At 39.7% G+C, this 22,501-nt stretch overlaps 1 long non-coding RNA gene and 1 pseudogene across 1 annotated transcript in view; both read left to right on the top strand.

Annotated features, from left to right (window-relative positions):
• LOC134807935 (uncharacterized) overlaps nucleotides 1-13,292 on the top strand; it is a 34,580-nt gene extending 21,288 nt beyond the window's left edge. Inside the window, exons 2-3 of the long non-coding RNA XR_010149582.1 lie at nucleotides 12,355-12,421; nucleotides 12,644-13,292. This is a non-coding gene — a long non-coding RNA (uncharacterized LOC134807935). The remainder of the gene's footprint in view (nucleotides 1-12,354; nucleotides 12,422-12,643) is intronic.
• Nucleotides 13,293-16,143: 2,851 nt separating this feature from the next.
• LOC134807932 (heterogeneous nuclear ribonucleoprotein A1-like) lies at nucleotides 16,144-17,213 on the top strand (annotated as a pseudogene).
• The last annotated feature ends 5,288 nt before the right edge of the window (nucleotides 17,214-22,501 follow it).

Here is a 22,501-nt window from a genome sequence, read left to right as displayed (position 1 = left end):
TCCAGCTACTTGGGAGGCTGAGGCAGGAGAATCGCTTAACCTGGGAGGCAGAGGTTGCAGTGAGCCGAGATAGTGCCATTGCACTCCAGCCTGGGCAACAAGAGCGACTCCATCTCAAAAAAAAAAAAAAAAAAAGAAAAAGCAAAATACATAAAAAATTAAAAAAATAAAGGAGTGATCTGGCAAAAGAACCACATGGTCAACCAGAAGCCCGTGACTAACTGAGACCTAACAATGACCCTGGGTCATCAACCTGCTATGGGCAGGAAGTAGCCTGAGAAAGCTTCTCAGTACTCAAGGAGGAGCTTCTATGCAATTCCACTTCAAGTGTGGCCAAGGAGGGTGACAGAAAAGGAAGAATCTCCCAGAGGGTGAAGCCAAAGGTCAAGGTGGCAGTTTCAGAGGCTTCTTCTGTGCCTTTCCCACCAGAAAGGCTGTTGTTTAATGGTCAGAGAGCCAATGGGAGGCATTTTTTCAGCTACTGAGTATAGCCATCCTTAGGGGTGGCTATCATACATTTAGGGGCTGGGGAAAAGAGCAGAGAGTGTGTCTATGTGACTAACAGTGAGATGGACTTGATTTATAACTTCCTTTATTCTTTGGTCTCTATATGCTCCCATGCTCAAGTGTGGTAGGCATGATGGCATTTTGGTTCCCTTAATACCTGTGTCAGCTCAGACTCTGTATCGCACAGTCGTGAGTATTCCCTCTGCTCTGTGAACAGTTATTCTGGAAAACGGCCAAATATGCACCTACACATTGGAATAATACTCTACATAAATGAGAATGAACAAACCACAACTTTACACAACAATATTGATGAGTTTTGCAAACATAAAGTTGAATAACAAAAGCAAGATACAGAAGAGTACATAGTGTATGATTCCATTTATATAATCATTAAAAACAGGCAAAACTAATTTATCATCATTGAAGTCAAGATAGGTAACCATTGGGGGGCTAGTAATTGAGAAGAGAAGAAATATGGGATTTCTGAGAATGGTTGTATTGTTCTTTCTCTTGATCTTAGTGTTGTTTACATTGTCATTCTCTGAAAATGCATCAATCTTTACATTTATGACGTGCACTTTTCAGTATGTATGCTATACTATTAATATTTTTGTATAAGTCTTTGCGGGTGGATCTACATCTATTATTTTTATATCTTCATTTCTTTTAGATAATTACCTATAAGTAGGGCTATAAGGTCATAGGCTATGTTTAATTTTTTTTTTTTTTTTTTTTTTGAGACAGGGTTTCACTCTGTCACCTAGGCTCAAGTGCAGTCAGTAGCACCATCACAGCTCACTGCTTGACCTCCTGGGCACAAGCAATCTTCCCACCTCAGCTTCCCAAGTAGCTGGGACTATAGATGCACACTACCATGCCCAGCCATTTTAAAACAATTTTTGTAGAGATGGTGTCTCCCTGTGTTGCTTAGGCTGATCTCAAACTCTTGGACTCAAGCGATCCTGCTGCCTCAAAGTGCTGGGATTACAGGTTTGAGCCACCATACCTGGCCCTGTTTAATTTTTTTGACTACTGAATTTCCTAAAGAAGTTGTAGCATTTTACACCCCTACTAGGAGTAAATGAAAATTCCAGTTGTTCTATATCCTTGTCAACTCTCGTGATTGTCTTCTTCATGTTTGCCATTCTGGTAGGTGGTCATGATTTTATCTCTTTGTGGTTTTAATTTTTACTTCCCTGATAGCTTATAATATCAAGTGCCTGTTCACCATTCTAAATACTTAGAATAGGGTCAGGCACAATGTTAGTGTTCAATAGATGTTTAATGAATAAAGGAATTAAATATCAGGAATTTCAATGTTATACCTTTTACTAAGTATGTACCAAGCTCTAAACCACAATTAACAGCACTATGCAAAATATGACTTTCCTTTATTTCTACATGTGAAGTTCCTAAAAGCAGAGTAGTATTAACTGTTCTCTTTTTATGTATAATAGAGTGGTTAAAAGACTGGGTTCTAGCAACAGACTCCCTGGCTGTCTCATCTATTATCTGTGTGATTTTAGGAAATTTAGAAGATTGTTTCATGCCTCAGCCTCCTCATCTGTACAATTGCTGCCATAATAGAATCTACTTCATAGTGTTGTTTTGAGGATTGAATGAGGCAATTTATGCAATGTATTTAGAACAGTGCCTGGCATATAGTAAGCTCTCAGTAAATGTTAGTTTTTATTATTTTCCAGATATGTTTAAAAAAAAAAGCTTACAATTCTTTTCTATAAACTGTGTATATGAGTAAGAAAAACATGGCTCCTTTTTACAGTTAAGAAATTGAAGCTCAACGAGTTATTGGTTTTTGTTTTGTTTTGTTTGTTTGTTTGTTTGAGATGGAGTCTCACTCTGTCACCCAGGCTGGAGTGCAGTGGCGCGATCTTGGCTCACTGCAACCTCCATCTCCCAGGTCCACGCCATTCTCCAGCCTCAGCCTCCCGAGTAGCTGGGTCTACAGGCACAGGCCACCACGCTCGGCTAATTTTGTTTTTGTATTTTTAGTAGAGATGGGGTTTCACTGTGTTAGCCAGGATGGTCTTGATCTCCTGACCTCATGATTTGCCCTCCTCAGCCTCCCAAAGTGCTGGGATTACAGGTGTGAGCCACCCCACCCGGCCAGAGTTATTGTTTTATATTTACTCAGGGTGCCATTACTAAGCCTTCGTAAGATAGAAATTTGTAGTAAGAGTTATTCCTCTTGAATAACATGGATAATTCAGTTGGCCAATTACTTCTTAAAAAAATGTGCCAATTAAAAAGTTCTTTGAGTAGGTTCATCAATTGTAATAAATGTGCTACTCTGGTGGGGAATGTTGATAATGGGGATGTCAACCTAAATAACATACATAGAAAGACTCTCTAAAAGAAAATGATATTGGCCGGGTGCGGTGATTCATGCTTGTAAACCCAGTACTTTGGGAGGCCGAGGCGGGCAGAGATCAGGAGATTGAGACCATCCTGGCTAACACGGTGAAACCCCGTCTCTACTAAAAATTCTCTACTAAAAATACAAAAAAAAAATTTGGCCAGGCGTGGTGGTGGGTGCCTGTAGTCCCAGCTACTCGGGAGGCTGAGGCAGGAGAATGGTGTGAACCCCGGAGGGAGAGCTTGCAGTGAGCCCAGATCGGGCCACTGCACTCTAGCCTGGGCGACAGAGTGAGACTCCATCTCAGAAAAAAAAAAAAAAAAAAAAGAAAATGATACTCATTTAGGAATGGGCATTGTAATGGGAATATGTGTGCTATACGAAACTATATGCATATTCAGGGAGGTAAAGGAAGATAAAGGAAAAGTGAGAATGATTAAATGATTATTTTGTGATAATTAACATTGATTATTGGTTACAATGATCAATAACAAGGTGGGGCCAGTCTGAAGTTGGCAGGCAGTTGCTGGGCAGATGTCCTTGCAGAAGTATTTTTTTTTTTTTGTGAGATGGAGTTTTGTTCTTGTTGCCAGGCTAGAGTGCAATGGTGCAATCTCAGCTTGCTGCAATCTCTGCCCCCCAGATTCAAGCGACTCTCCTGCCCCAGCCTCCCAAGTGGCACTGGGATTATAGGTGCCCACCACCATGCCCAGCTAATTTTTGTATTTTTAGTAGACATGAGGTTTCACCATGTTGGCCAGGCTGGTCTCTAACTCTTGACCTCAGGTGATCCACCTGCTTTGGCCTCCCAAAGTGCTGGGATTACAGGCGTGAGCCAATGCGCTCGGCCTGCAGAATTATTTTTTTGCGCCAGGTTGTGGTATTTGTAGAGTCTTTTGTGATAGTTCTGGTTATTATGCAGAACTAATAAAGGTTAATTATACTCACAACTTTCTCTTATATCTTTTTCTTCATATAAAAGTCAAAAAACAACAACGATAACTTGGGTAGTACTAATGAAATAAAATCCCAGTAGCGGATTCTCTGTCTCTGCCTATGATCTTTCACTCAAAATACTTAGAGGCCATGTACCCATATTTTTATGGGTTATCTAATTTGCATGTCACCTAAAGTAATTTTAAAATTTCTAACCTAGTAAATTGAAAGGTTAATGGTATTGAAAGGTATCAGAATATGCCACCCTAAATATGACACTTTGGCATATTGATTTTGAGCTGAAGGCAGTTGAGATACAGCAAACACAAGAACTCTCTGCCCTCCCTTTTACTGCCTAAAAGCAGGGCATAAATGTCCCCCATCTCTTGTACCAGGTTGAGGGGAGCAGGCCTTATCATTGAAGATGAGACAGCTGGCACTGAGATGAGTCTGCATAAACAAATCTTACTAAAATAACCCCTATCTTCCACTAGTCTCCCCCATATATTTCCTAGTCACTTTTCCACATTTATTGGCCCTGGAAGCCCAAACCTCTTTTCCTTTGACTCATCATTTCTCCACGATTATTGCCCTTGGCTAAAATGGTATATAAACCTTGAGTCTTAACTCCTTCTTTGGGTTTTCACTTCTTTTCTGTGAAGCCCCTGTGCATATAAAAATATTAACATCAATAAAATCTGTATACCTTTTCTCCTGTTAACTTGTATTTTGTCAGTTCAATTTACAGATCTGTTACTAAACCTAAGGAGGTAGAGGAAAAGTTTTTTTTTCTCCCCTACACTATATTCCCTTTTTTCCACTGTTACCAAGTAAAATTTCATTCATTTCTCACCCCCTTTTTAACAACAAAATTGACCTCTACAACCTTCTTTTTGCTTACATTTCTAGTGAGTACAAATATTTCTATTTAAGGAAAGAGGCTCAGGATGAAGAGAAAGAGAGGTCTTCTCTGTTTTGCAGCTTTTGGGTGAGAGTACTTTCTGTATCATTGAAAGCATTTGAATAATGTAATTTGATAAAGCACTAGAAACATTCATTAGACTCCTAATCTTGCTTTTCTGTGCAATAAAAGAGATTCCTGTGAATATTTATAACTGTTTCTAACTTGTTTCTTGCTTATGTTAATCTGCCCTTGAAAGCAAAATTTAAACAAAGAGAACTTGTAAAATTGCAGAGACTTTAGAAAATGGTGCTATATCCCATGAAAATAACCTTCAAAGAGAAACATGTAATTCTGATTAGTTTTCTTACTTTTTTTTTTGTTCTGATAATAATGTTGAAATTGACATCTATATATTCCTAAAAAGAAAAAATGTATTTATGAGTTGTTTTTCTTAAATCACTTAACCTTTTCCCCTTCTGGTGTGAATGGAGGGGGGAGTTGTATGACTGCTAGACTTCATCATTTAAAAATGATTAACAATCTCATTTAAATAAACAATTGTGAGATATACTTTTATTAGCTCTAATGACTTAAATGATTTTCTTTGTGTATTTGATATGACCTGTTTCACCAGCTTCGGGGAAAAATCACTTCATATTTTCATCTCCACACACCTTACTTGGCAAGAACTTAAATATCTCCCACTTTGATTTTCTTCTGCTCTTCCCAGTTGCCCAAGAATCTTTGGACTGAAGCTTGAGTGCTTCCACACATCAGGCAGAGTGCAAGGTGGGAAGTCCAATCAGCCCAATAGTTGATGGTTGCTTTGGATGCTGTCACTCAGTTACGCTACTGAATATCTCGGACAGCCGGATGAACTCTTGTACATTATTTCACTGATACCCTTCCTGGCACAGATCCTGGCAAAAGCTGCTATTGATGACCTGGAGTTGGGCTCCAAGGTTACATTTACATGCTCAAAGGGTCAACCTCCACACTTTGCCTTTCAGCTGAGCCCATGCTACCAGCTGAAACTCCCTGTTTCCTTGCAGTTGTTCCACTTTGAGGCTCATGACATCTTTTTAAACTAGTGCACTACTGTTTAAGCCACCCAGGTCCACCTGGGTCAAATGAGGCTTCAGTATCCACACCTACCCCCACCCCTTTGGGTCTTGGGATCCTTAAGCAAAGTGGTCAATTTCTCCTTTTGAGTAGTGCGTTCAAAGGGGTCTTCGGTTGAGGCTCCTTTATCACACGCACAGGATTCTGTTACATCTTCTCCCGGGACAATGGCTGTATGTCTGCCTTATACCTGCGTCACTAAAGGAGCTGCCATTCAAGAGATAGCTCACATAACAAGACAGTCTATTCCTAGGTAAATTGTGCCTCAACTTTGGAACCAGAGGCAGCTATCATCATTTTGAATTTTTTAAATTTTTTAAATCGGAGACTCTAAACACTTATTGAAGGCCATATGTTACCAATAATAAGGCCAATAGAAGGAAGGATTTGAGGCCTGGACATACGAAAGATGTTATGGGTTTTTAGATCTGTTTGTGTTCATATTGTTGAGTAGAAAGCTCTGTGTGTACCAAAACAAATTAGGCCTCTGTCTGAGAACTATAGAAGAGGAAAAAACTTTTCCTTTACTCACTCAGGGTTAGTAACTGGGGGCTTGTGAATGAAATTGACAAAAGACAGATTACCAAGAGAAAAAAACCGAGTTTATTTATTCTTGCAAAGTACATACACATGAGAGTGTTCAGTGCTGAGTAACTCAAAGGGGTGGTTAGAATTTGGGGCTTATATACCATTTTAATAGATAAAGGGGAGGAACAGAAAGGCACTATGGGAAAACAAATAACTTTTTAGCAGCATAAATGAGCTCTATGGAGAATAGATAAGAGATCTGAATCTTGTGTCAATGTCTGTTTAGATGTGGTGTCAAACTCACTCCTAGTCTCTGAGATTAGAGTTGCTTCTGGAGAGAGGATTTATGACAATTAGTTATTTTGGGAGGCTCTACTTTTGGGCAGATAAAGGATTTCCAGAGCTAAAATACCTTCATCTCAAAATAATTTTTATGACACAATGGCATATTTTGAAGTGTCATATTTTGGTCCCCTTCACAAAGGACCAAATTATTTGAACATTATAAAATACAACAAATTCTAAAAATATACAGAAAATAGTTTATCTCCTGTCTCTTTTGACATATAATTCCCTTTAAAATTCAATGTAAAAAATCTAAATACCCCCAATCTCCCTAGATAGCTAACCACAGGTAATTTTAACCCTACATATATGCTCATTCCAATTAGATCATGGATAAAGGAGCTTTGTGATCTTGGAATTCCCTTTACTTTGAAGCCTCAGCCAATAGCAGGAATAAATTCTTATGTCAATTTACCAATGGTAGCCCATGTGGTACATTGGTATAAGATGGGAAAATGCAATTAACTCACATGAAGAAAGCTTGGCTTCATGCTTTTCATTTTTCTGATCTTTAGATTTTAGTGTTTACTTGCTAAAATCTTAACAATTTTCTTTCCTGCTTGATATGTTTGTAGCTGCAGGATGGCTCATCAGATAGGTCTATCCTTTTTTTTTTTTTTTCTTTTTTTGAGATGGAGTCTCACTCTGTTGCCCAGGCTGGAGTGCAGTGGTGCGATCTTGGCTCACTGCAACCCCTGCCTTCTGGGTTCAAGTGATTCTCCTGCCTCAGCCTCCTGAGTAACTGGGACTACAGGCCTGTGCCACCATGCCCAGCTAATTTTTGTATTTTTAGCAGAGATGGGGTTTCACCATGTTGGCCAGGTTGGTCTTGTACTCCTGACCTCAGATGATCTGCCCGCCTCAGCCTCCCAAGGTGCTGGGATTATAGGTGGGAGCCACCATGCCCAGCCCAGATTGGTGTATTCTAATATCTACTGAAGACTGGATTACATTATTGTTATTTTTAACTAGAAAGATAAAATTTAGAGAAAGTATCATTTTCAAGTAAATTGTGTGCCTATGAATCTAAAGAAGACAAAAGATTAGTTGACTAAGCCCTAATGAAGTAGAAAATATCTGTATTTTGTTTAAATAACTATGGGTCCATAGCCTATGGGGACACTTAATTTTTTAATTCTATACTGCAGCAGATACTCAACAATGGCCTTGGAATAGTGTCTTTGTTATGTGGCCAGTGAAGTTTCCCTGCTGATGGCAGATGGCAATTTATTTTTAAATTGGCCTACACAGAAATACTTTTTTTTTCTACCTTGGCTATGGTGCTGATTTCAGGAAGACAAGCCTCCATAGAATGTTAATACTGGCAGGTTAGATTTTTCATGTAACCTTAATTGGAAAAACTGGGAATAATGACTGAAAATTCACCTGTAAATACCTCCCACAGAGGAAAAATCTACACAGAGTTGTTGCTAATGATGTCAAGGTCTCCGGCTTCTTCTACGGCTGATGACTGTTATAAATCCAGACTTCTCCCTCGTGTCTTATCTTGGTAGATATGCTTTGAAGACCCATTCTCCCTCTGCTACAACAAGGCCTTTAAACATTCCTGCAAAACTGCTCTTTTATATTAATGTTTCCTCGATGACTCCCCTGAGCCAATGACAGCATCTGCTCCCACAGTTTGCCAGGACATTAAAGCAAGAGCTCCTCTCAGCTCTGTATGATGTATGATGGACAGTTCTTATCAACTGCATTTTAATCAGGTTCTTTCTTCTCTGCTCCTAAGGAGAAGTGTTTTCCGTGTTGTGGCATTGACGTACAGAGGCTCTCACCAGCTCTTTTCATAAATTCATAAGAAAATTAGTTTATAGTTATGAAATAATACATTACATTTTCCTTGTCCAGATTTGCTTCTGTCAAAAGAGGAAGATTTGCTATTTGCTTAGTAAGGGTGGGTTGAGTCAGTGTCTCACTCTGTGTGTGTTTATTCATTTTATAAGAAGATAAGACATTTATCTGTTATGTAGTTTATGTCATAGAAAAAGTTGTAGATATAATAATTCTATTTTAGAATTATTTCTAAGTGGAAATAATTCCAGATCCAAGCTGTGCTTTGAAACTATCATTTCATTTTATGAGAATTTTATTTCTGAAATGACATTTATAATCTAATATTAAATGACTTCTTGTGAAGTTATTTCGTAGCACTGAAAAAAGGAATCATGGAAATAAATGATGTAAATATATGCATTTCCCAAATCTATCACTGTTTGATCCCAGGGCCATTGTATGGGTATTGCTGTGGAGTCTTGTATAATGAAAGAATCTTAGAATGTTTATCTTAGAAATTATTTTAGGTTAGTGTTTCCCTATTGATATGCTTTGGCTCTCTGTCCCCACCCAAATCTCATGTTGAATTGTAGATTGAGGTGCCTGGGAAGTGATTGAATTGGTGGGTGGTGTCTAATGCTTAAGCACCATCCCCCTAGTGCTGTCCTGTGTTAGAGTACTTATGAGATCTGGTTGTTTGAAAGTGTGTAGCACCTTCCCCTTCACTCTGTTTTCCTCTCGCTCCTGCCGTATTAGACATGCCAGCTTCCCCTTTACCTTTTGCCATGATCGTAAGTTTCCTAAGGCCTCCCCAGAAGCAGAAGCCTGTACAGCCCACAGAATGGTGAGCCAATTAAACCTTTTTTTTTTTAAATAAATTACCAGTTTCAGGAATTTCTTTATAGCAGTGCTAGAACAGACTAATAACCTATGTTTTCCACAAAACAATGATTCAGAGAACTGCCAATCAGTTCAAAGGAAAAAAATGATGAGGAGAAAACCTGGCCTGATAGATTTATGGGGCAGGTTAAACACATAAAGTTTTATTTATTATAATATTTCACATATCCATATAGCATTTAAAATGCTAATATAGATTGTGGTGTCCAAGAGGCAATGTTTTGCTTCCCAAGATGATTGGACCACAAATTCATTTTTCCCCCCAATGTATAATTTTGTGGGGCTCACGTTTCATCATTCTTGGGCAAGTGCTGATCAAGCACAACTCCTTAGTGATTCAGTGGAAGAAAATGGAACCCGTAAGAGGTCATTGACATGTCCAAGATCACTCAGATGCAGACTCAAAGCTGGAACCAGAACTCCCCATGTCTGTGTTTTTTCCATGATTCCATACTAGCTCTACTTGCTTATGCTTCACTACACGTAGACTACTGTTAGAGTAGTTTCTATGTAATTTCCTTTTATGATATGCTTTTAAAAATTAGATTATTATATTCGTATGTTATAATAGTAATCTGAATTTGTTCACATTTTCTTTTTGCATTTTGTTAATGGTAAAAATGATACAGGACGGGGAGGGAAGTGCTGGAAGGAGAAGGGCGGGTCCCTGGCTAGAGTTAAGGATTGTTTTTTCTATTTCTGTGGAGAATGTCATTGGTATTTTGATAGGGATTGTATTGAATCTGTAGATTTCTTTGGGTGGTATAGACATTTTAACAATATTGATTCTTCCAATCCATGAACATAGAATATCTTTCAGTTTTTTGTGTCCTCTTCAATTTCTTTCATCAATGTTTTATGAATTTAATTGTAGAAATCTTTCATTTCTTTGCTTGCTTCCTGGGTATTAATTTTATTTGTGGTTATTATAAATAATATTGCTTTTTTGATTCTTTTTCAGATCGTTCACTGTTGGCATATAGAAATGATATGGATTTTAGTACGCTGATTTTGTATCTTGTAACTTTACTGAATTTATTATCAGTTCTAAGTTTTTTTGTGGAGTCGTTAGGTTTTTCCAAATATAAGATTATGTTCTTTGTAAACAAGGATCATTAGACTTCTTCCTTTCCAGTTTGGATGCCCTTTCTTTCTTTCTCTTGTCTGCTTGCTCTAGCTAGGACTTCCAGTACTTTGTTGAATAACAGTGGTGAAAGTGGGCATTCTCAGCCTGTTGTACAGCCATCCTCTGGGAATATTTTTTGTCACACCTTTGGATCCATGTTGTTTCATGGATACTAAGTCTCTCTGTTTCTCTGTTTTTTTTCTGTGTTTTTTTCAAACCTTTATAAATGACGTTTTACATGTTTACGTTTTTTTCTTTCTGAAAGCTTTCATACCCTCCTCTGTAACCTTGGTGTTCTGGAATTTCATAATTATATGACTGGGTTGTGGGTCTTTTCTCATTTGCTGTTCTGCTTTCGGTAGTCTTTTCCAGTCTCTGGCTTCATGTACTTAAGTATAACAATGTCCTCTCATCTGTTTTTTTTTTGTGTGTGTGTGTATGTGTGTCTTTTGTTTGTTTGTTTTTTAAATTGTTGTAAAATGCATGTAATATAAAATTTACTGCCTTAACCATTTTTAAGTGTACAGTTCAGTGGCATTAAGTACATTAATATTGTTGTGCTGCCATCACTACTATGCATCCCCAGAACTCTTTTCATTTTGCAAAACTGAAACTCTGACCATTAAACAATAACTCTGTATTCCCCCTTCCCCTAGCCATTGGCAATCACTATTTAACATTCTGTCTCCTTGATTTTGACCACTCTAGGTACCTCATTATAGTAGTTACGGTTTTCTAGAGAAACAGAACCAATAGGATGCGTGTGTGTGTGTGAGTGTGCGTGTGTGTGTGCATGTGTGTGTACACATACATTATACACACACACACATACACATATAGAGACAGAGATTGATTGAGAGAGAGAGAGATTGATTTATTTTCAGGAATGGCAAGGCCAGCAGGCTGGAGACCCAGGGAAGAACTGATGTCAACATATACAATTAATCATCCTCATCCTGTAATCCTTGTGACTCAGGAGGCTGAGGCAGAAGGATTACTTGAGGCCAGGAGTTTGAGACCAGCCTGGGCAATAATAGTGAGACCCGTGTCTACAAAAACAAAAGGTCAACAAAATATTTAACCATCATACTCACATAAGTGGAATTATACACTATTTCTCCTTTTGTGTCTGCCTTATTTCACTTAGCATAGTGTCATTATGTTATGTCTTCTCCTTCTCCTCCTCCTTCTCCTCCACCACCTCCTCCTCCTCCTCCTCCACCACCTCCTCCTCCTCCTCCTTTTTCTTCCATCTTCCCCTCCTTCACCTTCTCCTTCTCCTTGACTTAGCCTGCATTTCTTATGTTGAACAAGCACTGCTTTGGAGTTTATGAGGCAATTTAATCATGTTTACTATTCCCCTTTTATTATTCTGTGGCACTAGTTCTTTTAATTTTTATTTTTAAGTAAAGACAGGGTCTCATTAAGTTGACCAGGCCTATCTGGAACTCCTGGCCTCAAACAATCCTCCCCCTTTGGCCTCACAAAGTGATGGAATTACAGACATGAGCCACTGTACCCAGTCAGCAGCTAGTCCTTTCTTTGTCCTTGTATAAAATTTAATGCCATTCCCCTAGCTTTTCTCATCATTTTCAGATAACCAAAGATGCTTTCCAGTTCCATGTCATAGTCAAATGTTTCATCTTGGTTTTAAGTGAAATCATCTTCGTTTCTCCAGCTTATGCTGCTGCAGATGGAAAGTCTGAAGTCACAGAAAAGTATATGCTCCTTCTTTTCTTCTTGTTACCTGGATCTTTATTTTATTTTATCTCCCACATTATTCTAATTGCATTTTCTGATCTCTCTCCCCTCCAGGGCAGGAATCCTTTGAAGGGATAAAAGAAGTAATCAGAGACCTGTCCACGGTGACAATAGGGTCAAGGTGTGTGGTTTCTTGTAGGTAGTATTTTCTTATATGATTTTATGAGAAAACAGGCATTATGTTTTTTTTTAATTAAGTAGTCTATATATATTTTAATCTCATTAATAGATATGAAATGTTAGTATTTAACAAATCATAATACATCAATTCAATTATGTTGAAGCATCAGCTTTTCTGAGAACCCTTCCATAATATCTCCACAACCCCTTCACTCTCTAACAGGGTTAACCTCATCCCCATCCTCCACCACAGCTGGTGCCTGCTTCTATTTGACTCATAACAGACTGCATTGGAATCATCTGTTTGCTTGTCTGTTTCTCTACCACTCAATAAGCTCCTGAGGGGCCTCATTATCTCTCCAATGCCTGGATTATAGTGTTGTTAAATAAATTTCCATAGAATTGAACAGACACAGTTCAGAGGCCAAAAGATCAAAGATTCAGCAAAAGAAGGCCCCGAAGTGCGTGCTGATTCCAGAAGAGAGGCTGCTTGTCTGTTTGGGAAGAAAAACCTCCCAACTCTTGCTTATGATCTCTGGTCCTATCTCTTTTTCTCCTGCATCAGTGAGTAGGGGGTTTGGCAATTTAAAACATTTTTATTTTTATTGTTTTGAATCGGGCAGCCTCCAGAATCACAGCAGATTCAAAGAGATTCCCTCGGGGTGGCAATTTTACCTACTCTCAGCTCAGGGCTGCCTCTGCTCAGCAGACATTAGACAACAGTGCTGAGAATATTTTCCTCCTAATAAGAAAATTCCAATCACAATGATCATGCTCAGATACCTAAAGAGCTGCTGGAATCTGACCTCCGAATACCTGGGGAATTACTATACTGTGAAAAAAGGCAGTCTGAAGAAAGAAAGGACAATAAGGTAGGCTTGTTTGTAAATATGTGGTTCACCTTTCTGAGAGGCATCTTTAAGCTATAAAAGTGTATGGAATGTTTTATGGATTTTGTCTTCCTTCATAGCTCTATAAAATTTCAGTTTTATTGGTGCGAGCCCTCTGTGTGAAGTAAATGATAGATAAGCAGATGATCATTTTATTTCATGGTTGAGACAAGATATGCTGGGCTTTATTGCACCTAATCTCCCAGTGAAAGAAGAGTTTTAAAGTGCATATTAGTTAATTCTCTTTGGCAGACATGAGCTATAAACGTGTTTTCATCTGCTTTCTGTTCTTATTAAATTCGAAATTTTCAGTGATTATAGGTTTTTACTTCTTTTGTGGGGAATTTGGAAATAATTTTAAAAATCGATCTTTCCTATTATTTAGATGCCTGGAGTGACTTGGAATAAAGTATTAATTAGTTTCAGCATATTATTATTATTGGTGTAAATGGCGTTTTGGCTCAGAATCCCAAGATTAGTCATCCTTACCATAGCCAAAACAGTGATTCCTGATCACCCCAACCAGAAAAGAGTTCTTCTGTCTTGGTGCTACTCAGTCACTTCTTGTCAGCACTTCATAAACCAAGTTCCTTTTATTTGGGCACCTTGTGTAATAACATGGCCTATTCCCAGGCCCTTCATTCCTTTTATCCCTACAGATGGGACTGCCTAACTAGTATAGGACAGAAAATTGATCTTTTTCATACCATGTCTGATAAATAGTTTTTGGCTTTGTGGAGCACTGAACCTATATAAGATGATAAGGTGACATGTAGACTCAATATTAAACAGATCTTTCACCATCTACAGTTGGTTAGAGACTCCTCCCCAGGTTCAGGAGCAGGAACACAGAGGATGTGCATTTGTGGACCCTGGCTGCACTCTGTCTTCATAGATCCTGGTGTGAGAATCATGCAGTTTTCTATTAGGCAGTTTATGGAATGGTGTTCATATCTATGGTCCTGTCTTAGTCCATTTGTGCTTCTAGAACAAAATGCCTGAGACTGGGTAATTTACAAAGAACAGAAATTTATTTTCTCACAGTCCTGGAGGCTGGGAAGTCTAAGATCAAGGCACTAGCAGGTTTGGTGTCTGGTGAGGGCTCATTCCTCATAGATGACCCTGCCTAGGTGTCCTTACATGGTGAAAGAATGGAAGACAGCCAATCCACTTCCTTAAGTTTTTTAAAATAAGGGCCCTAATATGATCCATGAGGGCTCTGCTGTCATGCCTTAATCACCCCCTAGAGGCCCCACCTCTTTTCTTTCTTCTTCTTTTTTTTTTTTTTTTAGACGGAGTCTTGCTCTGTTACCCAGGCTGGAGTGCAGTGGCACCCTATCGGCTCACTGCAACTTCTGCCTCCCGAGTTCAAGTGATTCTTCTGCCTCAGCGCCCCGAGTAGCTGGAATTACAGGCACCCACACCACCCCTGGCTAATTTTTGTATTTTTAGTGGGGACGGGGTTTTGCCTTGTTGGCCAGGCTGGTCTTGAATTCCCGACCTCAAATGATCCGCCCACCTCATCCTCCCAAAGTGTTGGGATTACAGGCATGAGCCACCATGCCCAACCAGCCCCACCTCTTTTGGCAATGAAGTTTCAACATGAATTTTTGGAGACACATTCAGACCATAGTGGGTCCCAATAGAGGGAGAGAATTTGTGATTACAGTCAAAGCCCAAATTATTAGATTACATAGGTGTTGTGGGGAGGGCAGTTGGAGATCACTCTTGAAGTCATGAATTTTAGGTCAGGTATGATTCCATAAGAGCACCATGAGTCCAAAGGTTGCCCAGTAGCAGGAGAAAGTCAATTAGGAAAGGGCCTCGATTCTACTAGTAGGCAGCCTCATGTCTCCCTTTTCAATTTCTCTAAGCTATTTCCAATTTCCCAGTCAAATATATTCAGTGAAAGTAAGAGAACATACAGGTATGCCAGGAAAGCTTACGTGAAAAATGCTTTCAAGGAAAAGAGCGTCACACATAATAGGATGTCTTATGGCAAGACCTTCCACTTTATCCCAAGCCACTCCAAGAAGTGGTCAGTCCAGTGTCCACAGGTTATTGAAAGATCTGGGCCCTGTCTTGCATACCTGTGCTGCCTAAAGGAGAGAAAGAGAAGGAGAATGTGGAAATTTGGCTACTAGATGGGTAAAAGGAGGTGCTTTGGAAGAACAGGAGGGTTGTTTTAAAGCTATTATCTGAACTTGTGAGTTTTTAAATTTTTCATTTTGATATCTTAGGGAAACTGGCCATTTGTTGAAAATCTGTCTGACGGAAACCCAAAGAAGTTTTGACCTATCTCTTCTAGTTTCATACAGTTCTGCTTGCAGACAGACAAACCTAGTTGACTTGACTTGCTAGCTCAATAATCTCATCTTTTTTCATTTTATAACTCAGCAAATAGCTTATAGTTTTTCACTCTCTCCTTAGCCTTTATGCTTCTGTTCATGTTGTCTCCTTGTCTAGAATGCCCCTCTCTAGCCCTGCCTGCTCCTCAAGCCACTCCTTCCTATGTTCACTTAATCTGGCATATCTCTACTAGCATGTTAAAATTTAGCTCAAGGATTGCCTTATCTAGGGCACCTTCCTTGTTTCACACCATGGCAGACCTCAGCTGCCTCCCCATATCCTCTCTTCTTTCCACTTAACAACACTCTGATATTTTTAGTGGTGCCATGCATCGGAGGTGGCAGGGGCCTCTTCCTGGACCTAGGGGTTGAATCTTGACTGATTTAAGCCAATTGTAATAATTCTGTTTCCCTTGCCAGTGACTGTGTTAGAAATAATCATGTGATGTAATTCTAATTACTAACACAAGGGAAATCTGCTGGGAGGTTCTGGGAAAGTGTTTCTTACCTTAAAAAGGAACCTTAGCTTTCTGCCTGTGGACACCACCGAGGAAGCATCATTAAAGTCTCTCTTCCCACTGCCCTCATGTCAAACTCAGAGTCTCCAAAAGAGCCCGAACAGCTGCAGAAGCTCTTTATTGGAGAGCTGAGCTTTGAAACAACTGATGAGAGCCTGAGGAGCCATTCTGAGCAATGGGGAATGCTCATGGACTGTGTGGTCATGAGAGATCCGAACACCAAGTGCTCCAGGGGCTTTGGGTTTGTCACATATGCCACTGTGGAGGAGGTGGATGCAGCCATGAATGCAAGGCCACACAAGGTGGATGGAAGAGTTGTGGAACCAAAGAGCTGTGTCAAGAGAAGATTCTCAAAGACCAGGTGCCCACTTAACTGTGAAAAAGATATATGCTGGCAGCATTAAAGAAGACACTGAAGAAATCACCTAAGAAATTATTTTGAGTAGTATGGAAAAATTGAAGTGATTGAAATCATGACTGACCGAGGCAGTGGCAAGAAAAGGGGCTTTGCCTTTGCAACCTTTGACAACCATGAGTGCGTAGATAAGACTGGCATTCAAAAATACCATACTATGAATGGCCACAGCTGTAAAGTTAGGAAAGCCCTGTCAAAGCAAGAGATGGCTAGTGCTTCACCAGCCAAAGAGGTCAAAGTCGTTTTGGAAACTTTTGTGGTGGTTGTGGAGGTGGTTTTGGTGGGAATGACAAATTTGGTCATGTAGGAAACTTCAGTGGTTGTGGTGGCTTTAGTGGCAGCCGTGGTGGTGTTGAATATGGCAGCAGTGGGGATGGCTATAATGGATTTGGTAATGATGGAAGCAATTTTGGAGGTGGTAAAAGCTACAGTGATTTGGCAATTATAACAATCAGTCTTCAAATTTTGGACCCTTGAAGGGAGGAAACTTTGCAAGCAGAAGCTCTGGCCCCTATGGTGGTGGAGGCCAATAATGTGCCAAACCACAAAACCAAGATGGATATGGCCATTCTAGTAGCAGTAGTAGCTATGGCAGTGTCAGAAAATTTTAATTACTGCCAGGAAACAAAGCTTAGCAGGAGAGGAGAGCTAGAGAAGTGACAGGGAAGCTACGGGTTACAACAGATTGTGAACTCAGCCAAATGCAGTGGTGGCAGGACCTAGCTGCTACAAAGAAGACATGTTTTAGACAAATACTCATGTGTATGGGCAAAAAACTTGAGGACTGTATTTGTGACTAATTGTATAACAGATTATTTTAGTTTCTGTTCTGTGGAAAGTGTAAAGCATTCCAACAAAGGGTTTTAATGTAGATTTTTTAAAATTTGCATCCATGCTGTTGATTGCTAAATGTAACAGTCTGATCATGGCACTGAATAAATGTGTCTTTTTTTCTTTTTGAGAGAGCCTAAGAAAAATATCTCTTTTCTAGTTTGTGGATGTTATTGGTGAGGAGGTGACATGTAGAGCTATGGCAGTCCTCTTGTGATCATGAGGGGACATGCCTAAGAGAAAGGCCAAAGGGCTGAAATGGAAGAACAGAAAGATGGAAATAATTGGAACTTTGAAACTAACATTGAGTTACTGACTTAATCGCCCCGGAAATGTCATTCCTCAAGACTACTTGGTATGTAAGACAATAGATCAATTGAATAATTGAATCAATAATTCAGTTATTGTTGAAGCCAGCTAAAATTACGTTTTCTATTATTAGCAGCTGAAATCATCCTTACTGGTACCAAACCAATCCATATCTTTCATCTATGCTTCTTTTAGAACTCTGTGAATTTTTCGTCTTTTTTTTTTTTTTTTTTTTTTGTTACAGGATCTTGCTCTGTCACTTAGTGAAATGGGTCAGGTGTAACATATGTTTTATCATGCCATTTTAATGATCTGTGTGTCATCAATGTCTAGTACATACCAGTTACATAAGTACAGGTACATTAATGGATCTGATAAGACCTTATTTGTAGATTGGGGATATAAAACTTATAGACTCATTATAATGACCAAATGGTGGTTCACAGCTTGGACATTAATCACCTTAGATTCTCATCCAGGCTCTGCCTCTTATTATCTGTAATTTCTTTTTTTTTCTGAGATGGAGTCTCACTTTGTCTCCCAGGCCTGGAGTGCAGAGGCATGATCTCAGTTCACTGCAACCTCTGTCTCCCAGGTTCAAGTGATTCTCCTGCCTCAGCCTCCCAAGTAGCTGGGATTACAGGTGCCTGCCACTGCGCTCAGCTAATTTTTGTATTTTTAGTAGAGACGCAGTTTCACCATGTTGGCCAGGTTGGTCTTGAACTCCTGACCTCAGGTGATCCTCCCACCTTGGCCTCCCAAAGTGCTGGGATTACAGGCGTGTACCATCTCACCTGGCCTATTATCTGTAATATCAAACATTATTTAAAGTTACTTAGCTTTAGTTTCTTCATCTGCAAAAGGAGGAAAAAAGTTGTTTATCTCTCCATGGTGTTGTGGGGATTAAATGAGAAAATCTAAGCCCGTTTTTGAGTACAGTGCTTGGTACGTAATCACTGAAAGAGTGGCAGCCATTTCTTAAGAGATATTAATTCCTGAACAAATAGTGCAGTACCTTTAACCATGCCCGCCCAGGCCCCTGCTACAGTGAGTGCTGGCTGCTTAGTGCTCACTGCTACCCCCTTTCTCCAGAACATGGGCTTGGCAGAGCATTGCCTTGGCCCACTTAGCCCCTACTTCCTCCTACAGACAGCACACAGACGATGACTGACCAACCCTTCATGCAAAAGACTGGGCCCTGGCCTCAAGGCAGAATGGGATTTGTGCTTCAGAGCACAATCTCAGCTCACTGCAACCTCCACCTCCTGAATTCCAGTGATTCTCATCCCTCAGCCTCCAGAGTAGCTGGGATTACAGGTGCCTATCACAACGCACGGCTAATTTTTGTATTTTTAGTACAGATGAGGTTTCACCATGTTCGTCAGGCTGGTCTAGAACTCCTGACCTCAGGTGATCCGCCCACCTTGGCCTCCCAAAGTGCTGGGATTACAGGCGTGAGCCACTGAGCCCGGCCACAACAACTTGTGTCTTTTAAAGAATTTTTTCATAATCCCAGTACTTGGGAAGCTGAGGCAGGAGGATTGCTTGAGGCCAGGAGTTTGAGACCAGCCTGGGTGGCATAGTGAGACCCTGTCTCTACAAAAAATATATATATATAAAAGAAAATTTTATTTCTTCTATGTTATCTAATTTGTTGGCATACGGTTTTTTATGGTAGTCACCTATAACTCTTACGATTTCTATAAGGTGATCGTTATGTTCCCTCTTTTATTATTGATTTTAAAATTTTGAGTGTTTCCTCTCTCTTAATTTTTTGTCAGTGCAGCTAAAATTCCATTTTCTTTATCTTTTCAATTAACTAATTTTTGGCTTCTTTCATTTTCTCCGTTGTTTTCTATTTTTTTTTTTTTTTTTGCCTTCACCTTTAGTATTTTCTTTCTTCTGTTTGCTCCCAATTTAATTTGTTCTTCTTCTTCCAAGTGTTTTTTTAAATTTTATTTAGTTATTTATTTATTTTGAGATAGAGTCTCACACGGTTGCCCAGGCTGGAGTGCAGTGGTGCAATCTCGGCTCACTGCAACCTCTGCCTCCCAGGTTCAAGCTATTCTCCTGCCTCAGCCTCCCAAGTAGCTGGGATTACAGGCATGTGCCACTATGCCTGGCTAATTTTTGTATTTTTAATAGAGACGGGGTTTCACCATACTGACCAGGCTGGTTTCGAACTCCTGGCCTCAAGTGATCCTCTTGTCTTGGCCTCCCAAAGTGCTGGGATTACAGGCGAGAGCCACCATGCCCGACCTTCTTCCAGTGTCTTAAGCTGCAAGTTTAGATTATTATTCTTCTCTGTTAATATAGATGTCTACAGCTTAAAATTTCCCTTTGAGTATTGTGTTGGGGCTCAAAAACTGATGCCCCAAAATGTGGTGCTTTGACATGCTGAAATGAAGAAGAAGGCTTATGGTCTCTCTGACCTCCCCCTACCACCTACTCTCACAAAGCCTTGAGGAAGTTGTTCTCCAAAGCTCCTTTATCTGCCCCAAATCCTGACCAACAACAACAAAAACAATGGTTTTGGCTGGGTGTGGTGGCTCACACCTGTAATCCCAACACTTTGGGAGACTAAGGTGAGAGGATTGTTACAGTGCAGGAGTTCAAGACCAGCCCAAGCAACATAGTGAGACCCTGTCTCTATAAAAAAAGTTTAAAAATTAGTCAAGAGTGGTGGTGCACTCCTGTGGTCTCAGCTACTTGGGAGGCTGAGGAGGGAGGATCACTTGAGTTCAGGGGGCTAAGGCTGCAGTTAGCCGTGTTCATGCGACTGCAATGTAGCCTGGATGACAGAGTGAGACCCCATATCAAACAAACAAACAAACAAATGAAAAACCAGTTTTTTCTTCTCCCTGTAAGACCAAGCATGAAGAAAGATCTGAACAGACCCTTTCACAAGATAATGTCTTTCTCCCAGGGTCATTCAAATCCAAAGAGAATTATGTACCAGTTAATCTCTGTTCCTCTTTATTGCCCCTCAACAGAATTCTTTTTCTCCTCTCTCCCATAATCTATTTTGCCAGGATCCAAGCCCCATTCTTTCTGTAACCTCAAAATCGTATATAAGCTTCTGAACTCTGTTGGTGGATGGGTGATCACTCTGTGGTTCATTCTGTAAACATGTTAATACATTTGTATGCCTTTTCTCTAATTAATCTGCCTTTTGCGAGTAGTTGACTTTTCAGCAAAACTTCAGAGGGTGAAAGGGAAGTTTTTCCCTTGGCTCCTACAATTGATTTATCTACATTGCATTAGTTTTGGTGCATTATGTCTTTTTATTCATTCATTTTATTATCTAATTTTGCTTGTGGTTTCTTCTCTGTCTCATTGATTATTTAGTAGTATGTTGTGTAATTTTCACATATTTATAAATTTGCCAATTTTTTTTTCTGTTACTAACTTCTAATTTCATTCCATTGTGATCTGATAACATATATGATTCCAGTCCTATTCAATTTATTGGAATGTGTTTTATAGCCTAACATATGGTCTCCTCTGGAGAATGTTCTGTGTTTCAGGAGAATGTGTATTCTGCTGTTTTGGGGTGAAGTGTTGAATAGATGTCTCTCAGGTCTAGTTGGTTTACAGTGTTGTTCAAGTCTTCTGTTTTCTTGTTCGTCTTCTGCATAACTGTTCTATGTAGTGCTGAAGGTGCAGTATTTGTCTCCAATTGTCCATGGTTGAGCAAAACACACACTGTTTCTCTACACTTTCAGCCAACACTTTGGATACCAGATGCGTGAATTTTTTTTTCTGCACCAAGCACTTCTCCAACTCTCTGAACATCAATTGGGTGTCTTACAATTTAATTTAATTCTGACCCTATATACTTGGAGTTAGCATCAGATTCCACAACTTGAGGGCTTACTAGCTATGAATTAAGGGCTCCCATGACCCACTTCTGTGTTTGACAGAATGGCTTAGGGAAATGCTTTACATTTACTGAACTCAGAGAAATGCTTTGCTTTCATTGACTGGTTTATTATAAAGGATACAACTCAGGACCAATCAGATGGAAGAGATGCAAGGTGTAGGGGAGAGGAACACTGAGTTTCCATGTTCTCTGGACAGGCCACCCCCAGCACCTTCCTGTGAAACTCATCAAATCTCCTTGTTCAAGAGTTGTTTGTTGTTGTTGTTGTTGTTGTTTTGAGACAGAGTCTCGCTCTGTTGCCCAGGCTGGAGTGCAGTGGAGAAATCTTGGCTCACTGCACCCTGTCTCCGGGGCTCAAACAATCCTCTCACCTCAGCCTCCTGAGTAGCTGGGACTACAGGCGTGCACTGCCATGCCTGGCTAATTTTTTTGTATTTTTAGTAAAGACAGGGTTTCACCATGTTGGCTAGGCTGGTCTGGAACTCCTGGCCTCAAGTGATCTGCCCACCTCAGCCTTCCAAAATGCGGGGATTACAGGTGTGAGCCACCACACCCGGCCGTGTTCAAGTTTTTACATGCCCTTTTCATGATATATCCTTTTTATCTTGTTATTTTCAACCCATTTCTATCTTTCATTCAAAAGTTTGCATCTGTAGACAGCATATGATAGGATCTTATTTTTTTAATCCAGTGTGATAATTTCTTTTAGTTGGATTGTTTTGTCATTTATATTTAATATTATTATTGATACAATTAAATTAATGTCTGTCATTTAACTTTTTGTTTTCTATATGTCTCATGGCTGTTTTGTTCTTCTACCCTTTGTTGCTTTCATTTGTACTAAGTGAATATTTTCTAGTGGAAAAACTTAATTCCTTTAATGATTT

Source organism: Pan troglodytes, chromosome 12 (genome assembly GCF_028858775.2).
Source record: "Pan troglodytes isolate AG18354 chromosome 12, NHGRI_mPanTro3-v2.0_pri, whole genome shotgun sequence".
Taxonomy (NCBI): Eukaryota; Metazoa; Chordata; class Mammalia; order Primates; family Hominidae; genus Pan; species Pan troglodytes.
Note: the sequence above shows the minus strand (reverse complement) of the source record. Positions and strands in the feature narration are given on the sequence as shown.